The sequence below is a fragment of the Lagenorhynchus albirostris genome, chromosome 15, assembly GCF_949774975.1.
Source record: "Lagenorhynchus albirostris chromosome 15, mLagAlb1.1, whole genome shotgun sequence".
In the NCBI taxonomy this organism is placed as follows: domain Eukaryota; kingdom Metazoa; phylum Chordata; class Mammalia; order Artiodactyla; family Delphinidae; genus Lagenorhynchus; species Lagenorhynchus albirostris.
In genome coordinates this window covers 69,046,678-69,066,176 of record NC_083109.1, presented here as the reverse complement: position 1 = coordinate 69,066,176, position 19,499 = coordinate 69,046,678, and positions in this window count along the sequence as shown.

The following is a 19,499-nucleotide window of genomic DNA, read 5'->3' as shown; positions in this document are numbered from 1 at the left end:
TCTCATTTCTTTGCCTCTGAACTCCTTGTTAAATATAGCAACTTACTAACAAATGCCTCACCTTATATTTTGGACATTAATCTACAGGATGGCGTTTGGCTTCTCTACCTCCTCTGGTTTGGGAATATTCTATAATCTCTAAGAACTTTCTATTTTAATCCTGGGACGCTATGGGAACACAAATGCAGCTCTAACCCTTGACTGGTGTTGAGGAGGGAGAAAAATGGTTTCTCCCTAACCATCTTAGGTTCTCTGGCTGGGACCATATAAATTAGACTGGCAAAAGGCAGATCAACAAGAGAAAAAGAAAAGAGGTTTACTAGCATGTTCATTGTTGGGAGCACCCAGTGATGAATAACACAAAAGGGTGGCTGGAATTTGGGCTTATATACTGTTTTAAGCTAAACAAGGAAAAGGGGTTTGGGGCTTCTGAGAGGAAGAGGAAAGATATGAGAAGGTGATCAGGGAAAGCATGGTAAACAAGGCTTGTTTGGTAAGGTTTGTCATGCAGATTTAAGTTGGTGCCTTCTCCAGGGATGAGTTGTTAAGAATCCTCCTCTTCCTGGTAGGAGAATAGGAGCCATGGAGCCAGCTCTACAAATGGAAATTTCCTTTGCAAAAGGAAAACTTGTGATCTGTTTTTAGAGCTTTTCTTATATCTGCTGGCTCTCCCATGGCCTTTGGCTCAAAATAATCCATATGCCAAAGAGGCATATTTTGAGGTGGCTTATTCTGGTACCCTTTACTGGTATCCCAGTTTTACCAAACCTGACCCCTTTGAAAAGATTTTGAAAAAATGAAAAGAATGTTTCAGTTCCAATCTCTCCTACGAGTTTACTTATTACTCTTGACCCAAGGTACTATTTGTATTGTTTTCTCCACTTGTGTTGGGGCCAATAAGAATGCAATACTGGGGGTCTTACATCCAGACAATACATTTTCAAGCTGTCCTTTCAGGCTTGCAAGTGAGAGATAGAAGACTGAAAAGAGGGATGAGCAGCCAGAGTGAGCTGTCATTTTCAAGAAGGTCATTGAGTTTGTTCAGGCTGCCGAGTTCCTGGGATTGTTCCCAAGCTCCCGCAGTGCTGCTTCAATTTGGCTAGAGACTCCACGCCATAGACTAGGATCTCTGGCTCATACGATGGAACCAAGCCAGATTCCTCTGGGGTTTCAGATGCTCTATGGGTGTTAATTGGGCAACTCAAGAAGTCGCATTCTTGATTTCAGCCTCCTCATTGATATTTAATGGTCAGAAATAAAAGCTGGAAATAGTTTATTATTCTTTGAATACATTATTCAATCTGTGTGAGTTCACTTGAGGCACCTTTATTTTTATTTTTTTAAAACATCTTTATTGGAGTATAATTGCTTTACAATGGTGTGTTAGTTTCTGCTGTAAAACAAAGTGAATCAGCTATATGTATACATATATCCCCATATCCCCTCCCTCTTGCATCTCCCTCCCACCATCCCTATCCCACCACTCTAGGTGGACACAAGGCACCGAGCTGATCTCTCTGTGCTATGCGGCTGCTTCCCACTAGCTATCTATTTTACATTTGGTAGTGTATATATGTCCACGCCACTCTCTCACTTCGTCCCAGCTTACCCTTCCCCCTCCCGGTGCCCTCAAGTCCATTCTCGACATCTGCATCTTTATTCCTGCCCTGCTCATAGGTTCTTCAGAACCATTTTGTGTTTTTTTTAGATTACATATATATGTGCTAGCATATGGTATTTGTTTTTCCCTTTCTGACTTACTTCACTCTGATGGACTCTCTAGGTCCATCCACCTCACTACAAGTAACCCAATTTCGTTTCTTTTTATGGCTGAGTAATATTCCATTGTATATATGTGCCACATCTTCTTTATCCATTCATATGTCGACAGACACATAGGTTGCTTCCATGTCCTGGCTATTGTAAAAAGAGCTGCAATGAACATTTTGGTACATGACTCTTTTTGAATTATGGTTTTCTCACGGTAGATGCCCAGTAGTGGGATTGCTGGGTCATATGGTAGTTTTATTTTTAGTTTTTTAAGGAACCTCCATACTGTTCTCCATAGTGGCTGTATCAATTTACATTCCCACAACAGTACAAGAGGGTTCTCTTTTCTTCACACCCTCTCCAGCATTTATTGTTGTAGATTTTTTTGATAATGGCCATTCTGGCCAGTGTGAGGTGATACCTCATTGTAGTTTTGATTTGCATTTCTCTAATGATTAGTGATGTTGAGCATCCTCTCATGTGTTTGTTGGCAATCTGTGTATCTTCTCTGGAGAAATGTCTATTTAGGTCTTCTGCACATTTTTGGATTGAGTTGTTTGATTTTTTGGTATTGAGCTGCATGAGCTGCTTGTATATTTTGGAGATTAATCTTTTGTCTGTTGCTTCATTTGCAAATATTTTCTCCCATTCTGAGGGTTGTCTTTTCATCTTGTTTATGGTTTCCTTTGCTGTGCAAAAGCTTTTAAGATTCTTAGGTCCCATTTGTTTATTTTTGTTTTTATTTCCATTTCTCTAGGAGGTGGGTCAAAAAGGATCTTGCTGTGATTTATGCCATAGGGTGTTCTGCCTATGTTTTCCTCTAAGAGTTTTATAGTGTCTGGCCTTACATTTAGGTCTTTAATCCATTTTGAATTTATTTTTGTGTATGGTGTTAGGCGGTGTTCTAAATTCATTCTTTTACATGTAGCTGTCCAGTTTTCCCAGCACCACTTATTGAAGAGGCTATCTTTTCTCCATGGTATATTCTTGTCTCCTTTATCAAAGATAAGGTGACCATATGTGCATGGGTTTACCTCTGGGCTTTCTATCCTGTTCCACTGATCTATATTTCTGTTTTTGTGCCAGTACCATACTGTCTTGATTACGGTAGCTTTGTAGTATAGTCTGAAGTAAGGAAGCCTGATTCCTCCAGCTCCGTTTTTCTTTCTCAAGATTGCTTTGGCTATTCGGGGTCTTTTGTGTTTCCATACAAATTGTGAAATTTTTTATTCTAGTTCTGAGAAAACTGTCACTGGTAGTTTGATAGGGATTGCATTGAATCTGTTGATTGCTTTGGATTGTACAGTCATTTTCACAATGTTGATTCTTCCAATCCAAGAACATGGTATATCTCTCCATCTGTTTGTATTATCTTTAATTTCTTTCATCAGCGTCTTAAATTTTTCTGCATACAGGTCTTTTGTCTCCTTAGGTAGGTTTATTCCTAGGTATTTTATTCTTTTTATTGCAATGGTAAATGGGAGTGTTTCCTTAATTTCTCTTTCTGATCTTTCCTTGTTCATGTATAGGATGCAAGAGATTTCTGTGCATTAATTTTGTATCCTGCTACTATACCAAATTCATTGATTAGCTCTAGTAGTCTCCTGGTAGCATCTTTCAGATTCTCTATGTATAGTATCATGTCATCTGCAAAGAGTGACAGTTTTACTTCTTTTCCGATTTGGATTCCTTTTATTTCTTTTTCTTCTCTGATACTGTGGCTAAAACTTCCAGAACTATGTTGAATAAGAGTGGTGAGAGTGGGCAACCTTGTCTTGATCTTAGTGAAAATGGTTTGTTTTTCACCATTGAGAAGGATGTTGGCTGTGGTTTTGTCATATATGGCCTTTATTATATTGACGTAAGTTTCCTCTATGCCTACTTTCTGGAGGGTTTTTATCCTAAATGGGTGTTGAATTTTGTTGAAAGCTTTCTCTGCATCTACTGAGATGATAATATGGTTTTTATTCTTCAGTTTGTTGATGTGGTGTATCACACTTTTTGATTTGCAGATACTGAAAAATCCTTGCATCCCTGTGATAAATTCCACTTGATCACAGTGTATGATCCTTTTAATGTATTGTCAGATTCAGTTTGCTAGTATTTTGTTGAGGATTTTTGTGTCTATGTTCAAACATCTGTACTCCAAAAACTGTAAGATGCTGATGAAAGAAATCAAAGATAACACAAACTGATGGAAAGATATACCACGGTCTTGGAATGCAAGAATCAATATTGTCAAAATGACTATACTACCCAAGGAAATCTACAGATTCAATGAAATCCCTATCAAATTACCAATGGCATTTTTCACAGAACTAGGACAAAAAATTTTTTAATTTGTATGGAGACACAAAAGACCCCAAATAGCCAAAGCAATATTAAGAAAAACGGAGTTGGAGGAATCAGGCTCCCTGACTTCAGACAATACTACAAAGCTATAGTCATCAAAACTGTACAGTACTGGCACAAAAACAGAAATATAGATCAATGGAAGAGGATAGAAAGCCAAGAAATAAACTCACAAACCTATGGTCAACTAATCTATGAAAAAGGGGGCAAGAATATACAATGGAGAAAAGACAGTTCTCTTCAATAAGTGGTGCTGGGAAATCAGAACAGCCACATGTAAAAAGAAAAGTGAAATTAGCATGCTCTCTAACACCATACCCAAAAATGGATTAAAGACCTAAATGTAAGACTGGATACTGTAAAACTCTTAGAGGAAAATATAGGTAGAACACTCTTTGACATAAATATCCGCAATATCTTTTTTGAGCCATCTCCTAGAGTAATGAAAATAAAAACAAAAATAAACAAATGGAACCTAATTAAACTCAAAAGCTTTTGCACAGCAAAGGAAACCAAACTAAAATACAACACACAGAATGGGAGAAAATATTTGCAAATGATGCTACTGACAAGGGATTAACATCCAAAATTTACAAACATCTTATTTACAAGCAGCTCAATATATATATATATAAAAAAACAATCAAAAAATGGGCAGAAGACTTAAATAGACATTTCTCTAAAGAAAACATACAGATGTCTTAGAGGCACATGAAAAGATGCTCAACATCGTTAATTATTAGAGAAATGCAAATCAAAACTACAATGGGATATCACCTCACATAAGTCAGGTGATATCACCTTATCACCTCATAAGTCAGAGTGGCCATTATTAAAAAGTCTACAAATAACAAATGCTGGAGAGGGTGTGGAGAAAAGGGAACCCTCCTACACTGTTGGTGGGAATGTAAATTGGTACAGCCACTATGGAGAACAGTATGAAGGTTCCTTAAAAAACTAAATACAGAGCTACCACATGATCCAGAAATCCCACTCCTGGGCATATAGCTGGAGAAAACCATTGTTCAAAAGAATACACGCATCCCATTGTTCATTGCAGTGCTGTTTACAATACTGCAGCCATAGAAGCAACATAAATATCCACTGACAGATGAATGGATAAAGAAGATGTGGTACATATATGCAATGGAATATTACTCAGCCATTAAAAAGAATGAAATTATGCCATTTGCAACAACGTGGATGGACCTGGAGATGATCATACTAAGTGAAGTAAGTCAGACAGAGAAAGACAAATATCATATGATATTGCTTATATGCGGAATCTAAAAAAAATGATAAAAATGAATTTATTTACAAAACAGAAACAGACTTAGAGAATGGACTTATGGTTACAGCAGGGAAGTGCTGAGGGAAGGGAAAAACTGGGAGGTTGGAATTGACATATACACCCTGCTATATTTAAAACAGGTAACCAACAGAGACCTACTGTATAGCACAGGGAACTCTGCTCATTATCCTGTAATAACGTAAGTGGGAAAAGAATTTGAAAAAGAAACATGTATGTATATAACTGAATCACTTTGCTGAAACTAACACCTAAAACTAACACAACATTGTTAATCAACTATACTCCAATATAAAATAATTTTTTTAAAAGAAGACCTTTAAAGCCTAGATAGAAAGAAATTTACAGATCAATGTAGAATAGATCTAGAAATATATAATCCAGGGTTCCCTGATCTGTATCAATTGGTTCATGTGTCATTAGGAATTTCATATGCAAAAATTTACACAGGAAGGAAATAATGACGATGACCTACAAAACCCAGATTTGTTTGATTCTTTATTTTGTGTATGAACATTTCATTGTTCCAGCAGTTTATTGAAAAGACTAGTCATTCTCTATTGAATTGTCTTTGGCCTTTGTTAAAAAAAATCAGTTGATTAGAAAACTATTTTCCATAGATAACTAATAAGAACCTGCTGTATAGCACAGGGAACTCTACTTCACTTTGCTGTACAGTAGAAACTAACATAGCATTGTAAAATAAATATACCCCAATTAAAAAAAAAAGCTACTTCCCAAAACCATAGTACTTATCATGTAGTATTGTAGTTGTTAGTTTACATCTCTGATCCTGCCTTGAATTCAGGACAGGGAAAACTGCCTAGATCACTACTATAACTCTCACAGCATCTTGAAGTAGATGTTTAATAAATATGAATGCTAAAAAAGGGGCAGCCAAAAGAGCTAAAGGCTTGAATGCTCAAAGTCTTTCTTTACTTTTTAAATTTGTTTTCTCTCTCTCTCTCTCTCTCTCTCTCTCTCTCTCTCTCTTTCTCTCTCTCACTGAATTTCACAGCCTGGAAGGCGTCCAGGCATCTATAATTCCTCCTTCTTCTTTGCCCCAATTCTCCATCACCATCCTTGCTGACACTGCCTCCAAATGCTTCTTGCGTCCATCACTTTCTTCCCATCTTTGGTATCTCTGCCCTAAATCACTATATGACAGCTTCATAATGCCACCTTCCTCTTTAGCTGCCAGTGTGATCATAGCCAAAACAGAAAATAAATTATATCATGTTCTTGCTTGATATTCTATGATGGCTCTTTATCACCAACAGGGCAAAGTCCAAGGACAGGTATGGTTCATTAGTGGACACTGTCAGGGCTCAGCCCAGATCTCCTTGAATCCCTTCTGCTCTTTCTAAGTACCTATCCCTCACACCATCTTCTACATGCTTTGCTTCTAAGGGTCACACCGTAGAATCTCTCTGGAGGACTGCCCTGCATGAATGGAGCCTTTGTGCCCACTGGTTCAGAGAGTCAGAAGTGTTAGGGCAGCCTATCTACTGACTGAAACAAGAGTAGGGAAATCCAGCTCTCTTGCCTCAAGTAAAGACAAACTTTGAGATGTAACTTACACTCCAGAGCGCCTCTGCAGGATCAAGTTAAGGCTAGGACTTTGCCTGATATCACATTCCTACTTGGTATACTACTTATCTATTGTGCATAACAAATCTGCCTCCTCCCCCCAAATTAATGGCTTAAAACAACAAATATTTATTATCTCATACAGTATCTGAGGATCAGGAATCTGGGGGCAGCTTACCTGGCTGCAGTCATGTAGTCAGCTGGTGCTCAATTGTCCGATGAAGGTGGAGAATGTGCTTCCAAGATCACTCACATGGCTGTTGGCAGGAGGCCTCAGTTCCCTGCCAGATGGGTCTCTCCATAGGGTTGCTTACATGACATGGCAGTTATCTTCTCCCAAAGCAAATGATCCAACAGAAGGAGGGAGCTGGTAAGTAAACAAGAGAGCACCCAAAACAGAACCTAATCTCAGAAGGGTCATGCCATCACTTCTGCTAGAAGTTATAGGTCACACAAATCAGTCTTGATACAATGTAGGAGGGGACTGCAAAAAAAGGGTACCAGGTAGTGGGGATCACTGGGGACCATCTTGGATATGGGCTACCACAGGTGGCTTCTTCTCCTTCTCTATCCTGCTCCTCCCATTCTCTTATCAGATTTTCCTAGCATTCCTTCTTAATGAATCACTTCCACCTAAATCCTGGTCTCAGGTACTGCTTCTGTGGAGCCCAGCCTAAGACATCCTGCAAAGTCATCCATGATATCGTCCTTGTCTCTTTCTCCAACTTCACCTCTTGCCAACAAATGCTGTGTCCTAAATGCAGCAGCAACATTAGAATGTTGCTTGAAATTATCTGTACATGGCATGTGATCTTTCTATGCCCTTTCTCAGAGTCTTAGTCATCTTTTAATCGCTCTCACTTGCTACCATTAGATATTTGTTGAATGAATGAATGAATGAGTGCGTACATCTTAAAGTACTCTCTGTCCTTCATTGGCTATTGCAGGATAGGTAGAGGAAAGGACATGAGGCTTTGTTCTGTCACTTTGGGCAAGTTGGAGAATTTCACCATGCCCTCCAAACTCTGGGAAAGGAAAATAAGAAAATCTATTCATTCATTTATTCATTTAACAAATATTTATTAAAAGTTTATTGTGTGCCTGTACTTTCCTGAGCACTGGAGAGGTAACAGTGAAACAAAGAGACTAAAAGTTACCTTCAGAGGTTTACATTCTAGAGGAGGAAATAGTAACAGCTAAAAAGAATTGGGTGTTACCATGTCCCAGGCACTGTCATATGGATAGATACAGATAGATAGATGATAGATAGGTAGATATCTGTATCCATATATCTCACTTCATTTAATTCTTACACAACACTTAAAGAATCTAACTTTCTTGAATTCTGACACATTAGGTAATTCTCATTATTATTTTCATTTTGCATATAAGAAGAATAATACACAGAGAGTAAATAATAGACCTGGAGTTCAATCCCAAGTAGTAGTACTAAAGAAAAAATTATGTATGACACAGTAAAAACTGTAAGGCAGACTTTTTTCAGGGGACTACTGCAATGAGGGTTTGCAGAGGGGAGAGAGATGGGGCTTAATTCTGAATACAACAAAGATAAGTAGATTTATAGCCAAGGATCAGGGCAGGAGTCAGTGGATGAAAAATTATTAAAAAGGAACTTCAGGGCTAGGGAAATTTTGGCTAAACTGACTTCATAGGATTTTTGCTGAAGGCAGGCCAGAGTGATAAGATATGAAGAGTGGAGGATGAGGAATTTGATCAGATATCAAGGGTGGGGATTTTTTCACTAAATTGACCCAGCAGGATTCTTGCTAAAACTGGGCTAAATGGGCCCAGGACAGAGCCCAAGGGCAAGGTCCAATCAGAAAGAGGACTCAGAAATAGCTTGACATGAGTTAGGTCAAAGGGAGAGTCTTTCAGAAGCATTTCAGAACCCATTATTCTGGTCTACTCTGCTCAGTGAGTGTAAGTGAAACTGAGCAGGACCCTGTGGGGCTCCTGGGCACGGGAGCCTTTCTGTTTAGCCTCCATGACCTTCCCTGAGTTCCAAAGGGCAGGTTCAAACAGTTGCTGATCAGAGAAGGGAGGTGCAGTCAAGAAACAACAGTGAAGCCTTGGGGCAGGTCCTGGTTCACCTCAAGGGATACACATAACAATATCTTTGAGCTCTTTATAGAACTAAAACCCCCAACAAATGGAAGACGTCAGCATTCTTCATTCCAGAGAAGACCACCTGAGGCCAGATTAAAGAAACCAGAGAAGCTCATCAAGAGATCACCTGAGACCAGATTAAAGGAGTACAGGCCCTGCACACACCCTAATCCTATCAACAACCCCACCCTTGAACCATTGCTATAAAACTCCTCACCAACCTCCCCTGGGTTGGGACATACAGTTTTTCAGGACATGAGCCCGCTGTGTCTCCACTTTGCCTGGGAAAGCAATAAAGCTATTCTTTTCTTCTTCACCCCAAACTCTGTCTCTGAGATTCAATTTGGTCCCAGTGCACAGAGGCTGAGCTTTCGGCATCAGAAGAGCATGAAAAATGCCTTGACATGGCAATACTAGTTGCAAACCTGTCTGCCTATCTGGTTTCCCTTGTCCTACAACGTGTCTCCTTCAAAATTCTGAAAACGGAAAATAATGAAACTGTGCTGATTATCTAGTTTACCTAGAATAAAACTGTCACTTTGAGCGGGAATCACCTAAGAGGCAATGCAGTGAAGAGGTTGAAGTGAGAGTCAGGACTCAGGCTGAGCCAGAACCTGTACTGTAGTGGGGTCCATGTCCTCATCTCTATGATACCATGCTGAGAAATGTGGTTCTAAGATTCTTTCCTCTAGTCCCTTGATAGCAACCTTAATGGTCTAACTCTTAAGATCCCATCACTTTTACAGCATGTAATCTTGCATTATTTTTATCAGCCTACATACCTCATCTCCCCTGCTTGACGATAAGCCCTGTGTACAATGAATGCTCCCTTACACACCATGACATGCCATATAAACCATGCCATCCTGGGCGTGTCTTACCTTAGGGAATGAGTCTCTATATCCAGGGAATTCCCTTGCAAAGGCTCCTTCAAGATCACAGAGGGAATGAATAAAAGAGTCAAGATTTAGATGCAGGCCTGCCCCATCCCAAGGCTGGCACTTTCAATACACACCCAGTGACTCAGGAAAGAGCAATTGCTTAAATAGAATTCTTCTGGCTCAGTGTACCATTCCTGAAAACCTATTTCAAATATTTCTCCATCAGCCACACACACACACTCACTCACAAGTTCAACACATTTACTTTTCAAAACACCCCCGACGGTATATCTCACATTGATATCTATCCTCCTGTGAGCAAGCTAGGTTCCTGACCCAGATTCTCAGCTTGAAAACACCATGGGGATATACTACAGAGAAGTTAAAAACAACAACAACAACAAGATTTTACCAATATTGATACTTTTTCGTTAGACTCATGGGAATTCATTGCATTGTTCCTAGCATGCCTTTATGTTTTAAACTACTAAATAATTATTTTTTTAAAAAAAGCACAGGGAGGCATTTTTCCCCACGGATATCAGTTTCATTGAAGATTCATGTAGTTTCAACTTCCCAGTGATACCCTAGTTCCCACAAGTCTATAAGAGTTGGGGTCCCAGCAGGAAATATAACATGCTCAGAAGGGGTAAATGAGGAGAATTTACAGAAGCAACCACGTAGAAAATAGTGGGCAGAGATAAGGGAAATTAATGAGTGTGATGTGGCACCTTAAGACTAGTATTAGTGGAGTTTGGGTCTTTGGAGCACAAGCCACCCATTCTCCTTACTTGGTCCCCACAATAAACCCTTCTATGCTATTTAAAAAAAAAAGACTAGTATTAGCAAGAAGCCATTAGCACCCTGAGTGTGAAAGAGTAAGTGGGGGAGTGTGTAGGGAGACCTAGTGAGCCATGGAGAGACCTCCAGAGAGGAGCCCAACCTCTAACCATCTGTAGCCTGAGCAGGGTGGGGAGGGGTAGATAACTGTCACATTCCACCGTCCCATCGCTTGCTGGTGCTTCCCATTGGCCTTACACAACCAGGAGGCTAGGTGATGCAGATTCCAGGGCACAGGGCAGGGTGAAGATTGGAGAGAGATCTGGAGAGGCAAAGTGAGACTCTAGCTCAGAAGCCAACCTCTTTTGCCTGGTGCCCAGCTCTTCAGAAGTCAGATGTCAGAAAAGGGACAGTCGAGGCTGAATGCAGAGTATGATATGTCTGCTATTCTGGGTGTGAACAAGCATCCATTTGGTTAAAATAGGAAATCTCCTCTTCAGTAACTAATGGTTGGATGGATACATTAGCTTTGCTTTTCATAAAGGGGAAAAGTCAATCAACAAGGTATAGAAGAGAAAGAAGTGAATCAAATGCTATAATTAGGAAGCATAACCGAAACAGTCGTGCATTTAACATCTGAAAATTCAAATATGTTGCTTGGGTGGCCAAAGGGGAAAAGAGAACTTAAGTAATGTAGGAAATTCTGTCCACCACACACTGCATAAGCTAGATTTCATCGTGGAATACTGAATTAAAGTCCTCCGAAAAATCTAGTAACTTAGTAACTTTTGTTTCTGTCCATAAAAAATCTTAAATGCTTAATAATGCCCTCAGAAGGTCACAAATAAGTAGCCCTTGATTATACAAAGAAATAAAAATCTAAATAATTATTTGCCATTCAGTCATAAGAACCAAGGGTAGGACTTGGATGGGTTTGAACTCCTCTAGAACACTCTTGGGGTTAACTAGTGAACTCTGATCTCAAAACCAGCATAGATTATGTTGTGCTGTAGTAACAGATATCCCCCAAACTTCAGGGGCTTAAACAAATAAGGGTTTATTTCTCTTTTTCCAGCTTTATTGAGGTATAACTGACAAATAAAAGGTATATATATTTAAGGGGTATAACATGATGATTTAATATACGTATACATTGTGAAATGATTACTATAATCATAATCAAGTTAAGTAACACATCCATCACCTCACATAATTACCTTGTTTTTGTTTGTTAAGAACACTTAAGATCTACTCTCTTAGCAAATTTCAAGTATACTATACAGTATTGTTAACTATAGTCACCATGCTGTACATTATACACTCAGAAGTTATGTGTCTTATAACTGAAAGTTTGTACCCTTTGACCAACATCTCCTTATTTTCCCCCTCCCCCAGCCCCTGGCAACCACCATTCTACTCTCTGGTTCTATGACTTCAACTTTTTTAGACTCCACATGTAAGTGAGATCATACAGTATTTGTTTTCTGTGTCTGGTTTATTACACTGAACATAATGTCTCCCAGGTTCATCCATGTTGTTGCAAATGGCAGTATTTCCTTCTTTTCTCTGACTGGGTAATATTCCATTGTATAAGTATACCACATTTTCTTTTTCTATTCATCCATCAGTGGACACTTAGGACTTATTTCTCACTCAGTCAGCTGGGGGCTCTTCTCTCTGTCATCTTGTCTTCTCTGTAGGACGCAGGATGATGGAGCTCCCACAATATCAAACATGTCAGGCTGTGGTTATAGAAAGGAGGGTCTCACAATATTAATCAAATGTTTGCACTAAGAGTGACATATGACTCTACAACTCATATCTCACTGGCCAGAATTAGTCACATGGCTCCACTCAGTGGGGCTAAGAATAGCAGTTGTCATGCATCCAGAAGGTGGAGAGCCAGAAATATTTGATGTTTAGAATTAATGGCTATCATATCAATATAATGCCCTTTCCTGTATCCTGAGAGTGGCAGTTGGGACCTGGGATTCTGAACAGAGTGGAAAGTTGGGATCTTCAGACTACGTGGTCACAGAGAGAATTAAACAGTTAAGTCACTGAACCTGTGCCCATGTCATCAGGACAGTATCTTTTAGAAGACTGAAAATGTGGCCGGTGTTGTCACTTGTCAGTGTTTCAGTGCTTTAGAGACATAGTTAACTTTTTTAATCATGAAACCCCATAGAAATGTATGTGACATATATACACGTATCTATATACTTCATACATGTACTACTATGCTAACATATTATGTACATTACTAAACGCAGAAAGATAGACGTTTAAAGGATGAGAAAAACAAATATATGCTCTATCGTTTCCCACCAAATACATCATCTCACACCCTCCCTGGGATATTTGCACCCCACTTTGGAGACCCTCTCCTTTACAGAAGTGAGAGGTTTAAGCCACATTCTTAAGGGTGGGAGACTAACAAGACTAATTTTATGTATATGTTTACATAAAATTATCTGTAATCCCAGCTATAACCTCAAAGTTATAACTGTTAATATCTTGGTACATTTCCTCTTTCTCTGTACAGCTACCCAGATATGGAAGTTTTTTGTTTTTTGTTTTTGTTTTTTTGCGGTACGCAGGCCTCTCACTGTTGTGGCCTCTCCCATTGCGGAGCACAGGCTCTGGACGCGCAGGCTCAGTGGCCATGGCTCACAGGCCCAGCCGTGCCGCGGCATGTGGGATCTTCCCAGACCGGGGCACGAACCCGTGTCCCCTGCATCGGCAGGCGGACTTTCAACCACTGCGCCACCAGGGAAGCCCTGGAAGTATTTTTAAAAAAGAAATTATAATGAACAAACTACTTTGTAATCTCCTTTCCCCACAGAACACACTGTGAACAATATATTGCATATTCTTCTACATCATTTTTATAACTTTTTTCACTTTATTTTAGCAGTAGTATATGTTCATTGTGGAATCATATTAAATGTGTATAAGCAAAGAGAAAAAAAATTACCCATTTTCCATTATCCGGACATAACCACTTTTAATACTTTGCTGTTGTGGGGATTTTTTGTCCGGTTTCTTTTCAATACACTCCGAGTCTTCCATTAATGGGATCACATTATGCGTCCTTTTCTGGACACTGTTTTATCATTTTGTATGTATTGTATATACTCTTTTGTGTAATGAAATACTCTCCTACAACACAATTGGAAGGACTCTGCATGGCAATGTTTCCAAAACTGATGTTCTCTGAACATTATTCTAAAAGATTCTAATAGGTACATTGAGGAAAATAAATGTTTGGAAAATACTGCCTATTTGAATTGTTATAATGCACATTAGCTATTAAAGTCTCTGAAAATCCTACAGCTAAAGAAAAATATTTAACTTTGTTTAACATGGTGTTTCTAAAATTTATTCAAGCATGACTCACTTTTTTGAGGCACTTCAAATAACATCCTTCAGAGCAGTGCTGATTACTCTGTAATTATATTCCAGTTCTGCTTTCTTAAACTTATAAGTTGTCACAATTATTAACCATAAATACCTGCATTGTAATGAATATTCTTGTTCCTATATCTCATGCCCTTCATATATATTTTTTTTTTTTTTAATTTTTTTTTGTTTGTGGTATGCGGGCCTCTCACTGTTGTGGCCTCTCCCATTGCGGATCACAGGCTCCGGACGCGCAGGCTCAGCGGCCATGGCTCACGGGCCCAGCCGCTCCGCGGCATGTGGGATCTTCCCGGACCGGGGCACAAACCCGTGTCCCCTGCATCGGCAGGCGGACTCTCAACCACTGCGCCACCAGGGAAGCCCCCCTTCATATATTTTAATATACGTTTAATAAAGCAGAATTGTCAATTCAAAGCTATGGAGATTTTGGAAGCATCTCTTCTGACAAATCACTTTCCAGAAATGCTGAACTTATTTATACTCCCATTGTGAGGACATAAGAATACCCATTTCCGGGCTTCCCTGGTGGCACAGTGGTTGAGAGTCCACCTGCCGATGCAGGGGACATGGGTTCGTGCCCCGATCCGGGAAGATCCCACATGCCGCGGAGCGGCTAGGCCCGTGAGCCATGGCCGCTGAGCCTGCGCGTCCAGCGTCTGTGCTCCTCAATGGGAGAGGCCACAGCAGTGAGAGGCCCGCGTACCACAAAAACAAACAAACAAAAAATACCCGTTTCCATACAACCATGTCAGCACTGGGCATTATCACTAAAAAAGTAAGTAAATACATACATAATTGGTCTTCCTATTTCCAAAGCAATTAATGTTTATTGTAGAAAAAATTTTAATTAACATAAGAAAAGAGAGAGAGAGAGAGAAATCACCTATAATCCCACAACTCAAAGAAAATCACTATCAACACGGGAGGCAATATATAACTATGGGTGTTTTGTTTTAAACAAACCTATAATTATGCAAACTCTGTATCATGCTATTTTAGAGTTAACATATCTATAAAATGTTATTTCATTGTTTAAATTTGTAGTTGTTTTAATATCAGCAAAGCCGAGTGGTTTTTCATGTGTTTATTATCTCTTGGTTTCTTTTAGATAATCGTTTTTAAAAATTAATTAATTAATTAATTTAGGGCTGCATTGGGTCTTCATTGCTGCACGTGGGCTTTCTCTAGTTGCGGCGATTGGGGTCTACTCTTCATTGTGGTGAGCGGGCTTCTCATTGCAGTGGCTTCTCTTGTTTGAGAGCATGGGCTCATAGGCACGCAGGCTTCAGTAGCTGTGGCACATGGGCTCAGTAGTTGTGGCTCAGAGCACAGGCTCAGTAGTTGTGGTTCATGGGCTTAGTTGCTCCATGGCATGTGGGATCTTCCTGGACCAGGGCTTGAACCCGTGTCCCCTGCATTGGCAGGCAGATTCTTAACCACTGCACCACCAGGGAAGTCCATAGATAATTGTTTAATCACATCTTATGCTCATATTTCTGTTGAAGTCTTTGTGTTTTTCTTATTGTTTTGGGGTTGCTGGTTATATATATATTTAGTAACTACTATTTTTCCATGTATGTTGTAAATACTTTCCCCACATTACTGTTTAGTTTTCAATTTTACATATGCAGCTTTTTCACAAAGAAATTTCTGGTTATTATGAAGTTAAATCTATAAAAGTTCTTTTCTTTAGACATTGGTCATGTAAAGATTGGAAATCCCTTCAGTTCTTCAAGACAGTATTATTTTCAGAAAATCTAAATAGACCCATCACTAGTACAGAGATTAAAACAGTAATCAAATGGTCTCCCCCGCAAGAAAAGTTCAGAACCAGATTGCTTCACAGGTGAATTCTACCAAACATTCAAAGAAGATTTAATACTTATCCTTTGCAAACTATTCCAAAAATTTGAAGAAAAGGGAACACTTCCTAATTCATTTTATAAGGCCAACATCACCCTGATGCCAAAACCAGACAAAGACAAGTACAAAAAAAAAAAAAAATACAGGCCAATATCTCTGATGAACACAGATGAAAAATCCTCAACAAAGTATTAGCAAACCAAATTCAATGGTATATCAAAATGATACACCATACACCATGATCAAGTTACTCCAGGGATGCAAGGATGATTAAACATCTGGAAATCTATCAGTTATATAGCACATTAACAAAGGAAAAAAATATGATCATCTCAATAGATGCAGAAAAAGCATTTGACAAAATTCAACACCCATTTATGATAAAAACTCTCAATAAAATGGGTATAGAAGGGACGTACCTCAATATAATAAAGGCCATATATGAAAACCCACAGCTAACATCACACTCAATGGTGAAAAATTGAAAGCTACCTCCCTAAGATCAGGAACAAGACAAGTATGCCCACTCTCACCACTCCTATTCCATATAGTATTGGAAGTCCTAGCCAGAGCAATTAGACAAGAAAAAGAAATAAAAGACATCCAAATAGGAAAGGAAGAAGTAAAACTGTCACTAATTGCAGATGATATGATTTTATCTGTAGAAAACTCCAAAGACTGCATCAAAAAAAGCTATTAGAAATAATAAATGAATACAATAAAGTTGCAGGGTACAAAATCAATATACAAAAATCTGTTGCATTTCTATACACTAACAATGAGCTAGCAGAAAGAGAAATTAAGAAAACAATCCATTTACAATCACAAAAAAGAATAAAATACCTAGGAATAAATTTAACCAAGGAGATGAAAGACCTGTACACTGAACGCTATAAGACATTGTTGAAAGAAACTGAAGAAGACAAAAATAAATGGAAAGATATTCTGTGCTCATGGATTGTAAGAATCAACATTATCACAATGCTCTTATTAACTAAAGCAATCTACAGATTCAGTGCAATCCCTATCAAAATCCCAAGGGCATTTTTCATAAAAATAGAACAAAAAATTCTAAAATGTATATGGAACCACAAAACATCCTGAATAGCCAAAACAATCCTGAGGAAAAAGAACATAGTTGGGGGTATCACACTCCCTGGTTTCAAATTATACTACAAAGCCATAGTAATCAAAATATGATGGTATTGGCAGAAAAACAGATATACAGATCAATGGAACAGAACTGAGAGCCCAGAAATAAACCCACACATATATGGACAATTAATTTACTACAAAGGAGCAAAGAACACACCATGGAGAAAAAATAGTCTTTTCAATAAATGGTGTTGGGAAATCTGAACAGCCACATGCAAAAATAAAAAATAAAAAAGTAGCTAGACCACTATCTCACACCATACACAAAAATTAACATGAAATGGATTAAAGACTTGAATGTAAGACCTGAAACCATAAAGCTCCTAAAAGAAAGCACAGGCAGTATGCTCTTTGACATTGGTTTTAGCAATATCTTTCTATGTATGTATCCTCAGGCAAGGGAAAAAAAAGTAAAAATAAACAAATGGGATTACATCAAACTAAAAAACTTCTTCACAGCAAAGGAAACCATCAACAAAACAAAAATACAACCTACTGAATAAGAAAAGATATTTGCAAATGATATATCTGATTAAAAGTTAATATCCAAAATATATAAAGAACTCATATAACTCAACAACAAAAAAACAAACAACCTGACTAAAAAATGGGCAGAGAAGCTGAATAGATATTTTTCCAAAGAAGACATACAGGTGGGCAACATGCCCATGAAAAGATGTTCAACATCACTAATTATAGTAACATGCAAATTAAAACCAAAGCAAGATATCACCTCACACTTATCAGAATGGCTATTATCAAAGAGACAAGAAATAATAAGTGTTGACAAGGATGTGGAGAAAAGCGGACCCTCCTACACTGTTGGTGGGAATGTAAATTGGTGCAGCCACTATGGAACACAGTATGGAGATTCCTCGAAAAATTAAGAAGAGAACTACCATATGACCCAGCTATCCTACTTCTGAGTATTTATCCAAAGGATACAAAACTATTCATCCAAAACGAAACCTGTACCCTCACATTCATCAAGACATTATTCACAATCGCCAAGATATGGGAAAACCTCAACAACATGTGAATGGATAAAGAGGATGCCATATGTATATATATATATATATATATATATATATATATATATATACACATATATATACATGTGTATATATGTATATATATACATATATATACATATGTATATATATATATACACATATATATACACAATGAAATACTACTCAGCCATAAAAAAGATGAAATCTTGCCATTTGTGACAACACGGATGGACCTTGAGGGTATTATGCTAAGTGAAATAAGTCAGATAAAGACAAATACTGCATGATTTCACTCATATATGAAATATAAAATATCTAATGAACAAACAAACAAAATCAAAATAAATGAACAAACCAAACACGTAGATACATAGAACAGAGTAGTGGTTACCAGATGGGAAGGGGTTGGGGGGAGGGAGAAATGGGTAAAGGGGATCAACTGCATGGTTACATACAGAAAACAAATTTTTAGTGGCGAGCATGTTGTACCATATACAGAAGTAGAAATACAATGATGTACACATGTAACTTATATAATGTTATAAATCAGTGTAACAGAAATTAATTAATTAATTAATAAAAGTTACCAACTAAAAAAGATTATATTATTTTCTTCCAGTATTGATGGTTTCACATCTTTGATCCAGCAGGAAAAACAAAAAGCAGGTGCGCCAGATCCAGGAAGACGGGTTTTATGCATCCTTTAATTTATATTCAAACCTTGCCCACATGATTTAAGTTATCATGCTGTGCACAAACATCTCTCAAATTCCAACCCAGTTCTTTACCTTTTGTGGTCACCAGAATGTTAAAAGTATACTATGTCTTCCTCCTTACCATCTTTGCAAATCTAAATATTCTGCTGACTGTGGCATGTTCTTTTTGCCAGCAAGTTCTGTCCATTTAACTCTATTGATTCAAACTATTTTACTTCTAATAATGAAAGAGTATGTACAAAATATTCTCAAGTACATATACCCATTTTAAAAATCTCTCATCAAATATCTTTTCATCTTCCTGTTATTCAGTCTAATACATTTCCTTACTCTGTTGAAACAGATTTGTGCTGATCGATATTACCCATCAAATGGCCTCCAATATAATAAAGACAGTGCTTGTACGAAACTTTCAGCAGGGGAAATGGTGAGATCAGCTTTAAGCTTTAATGAATTTGACTACATAAAAATTACAAACTTCTCTAGCAAAAAAAAAAACCACACAATTAAAATAAATATT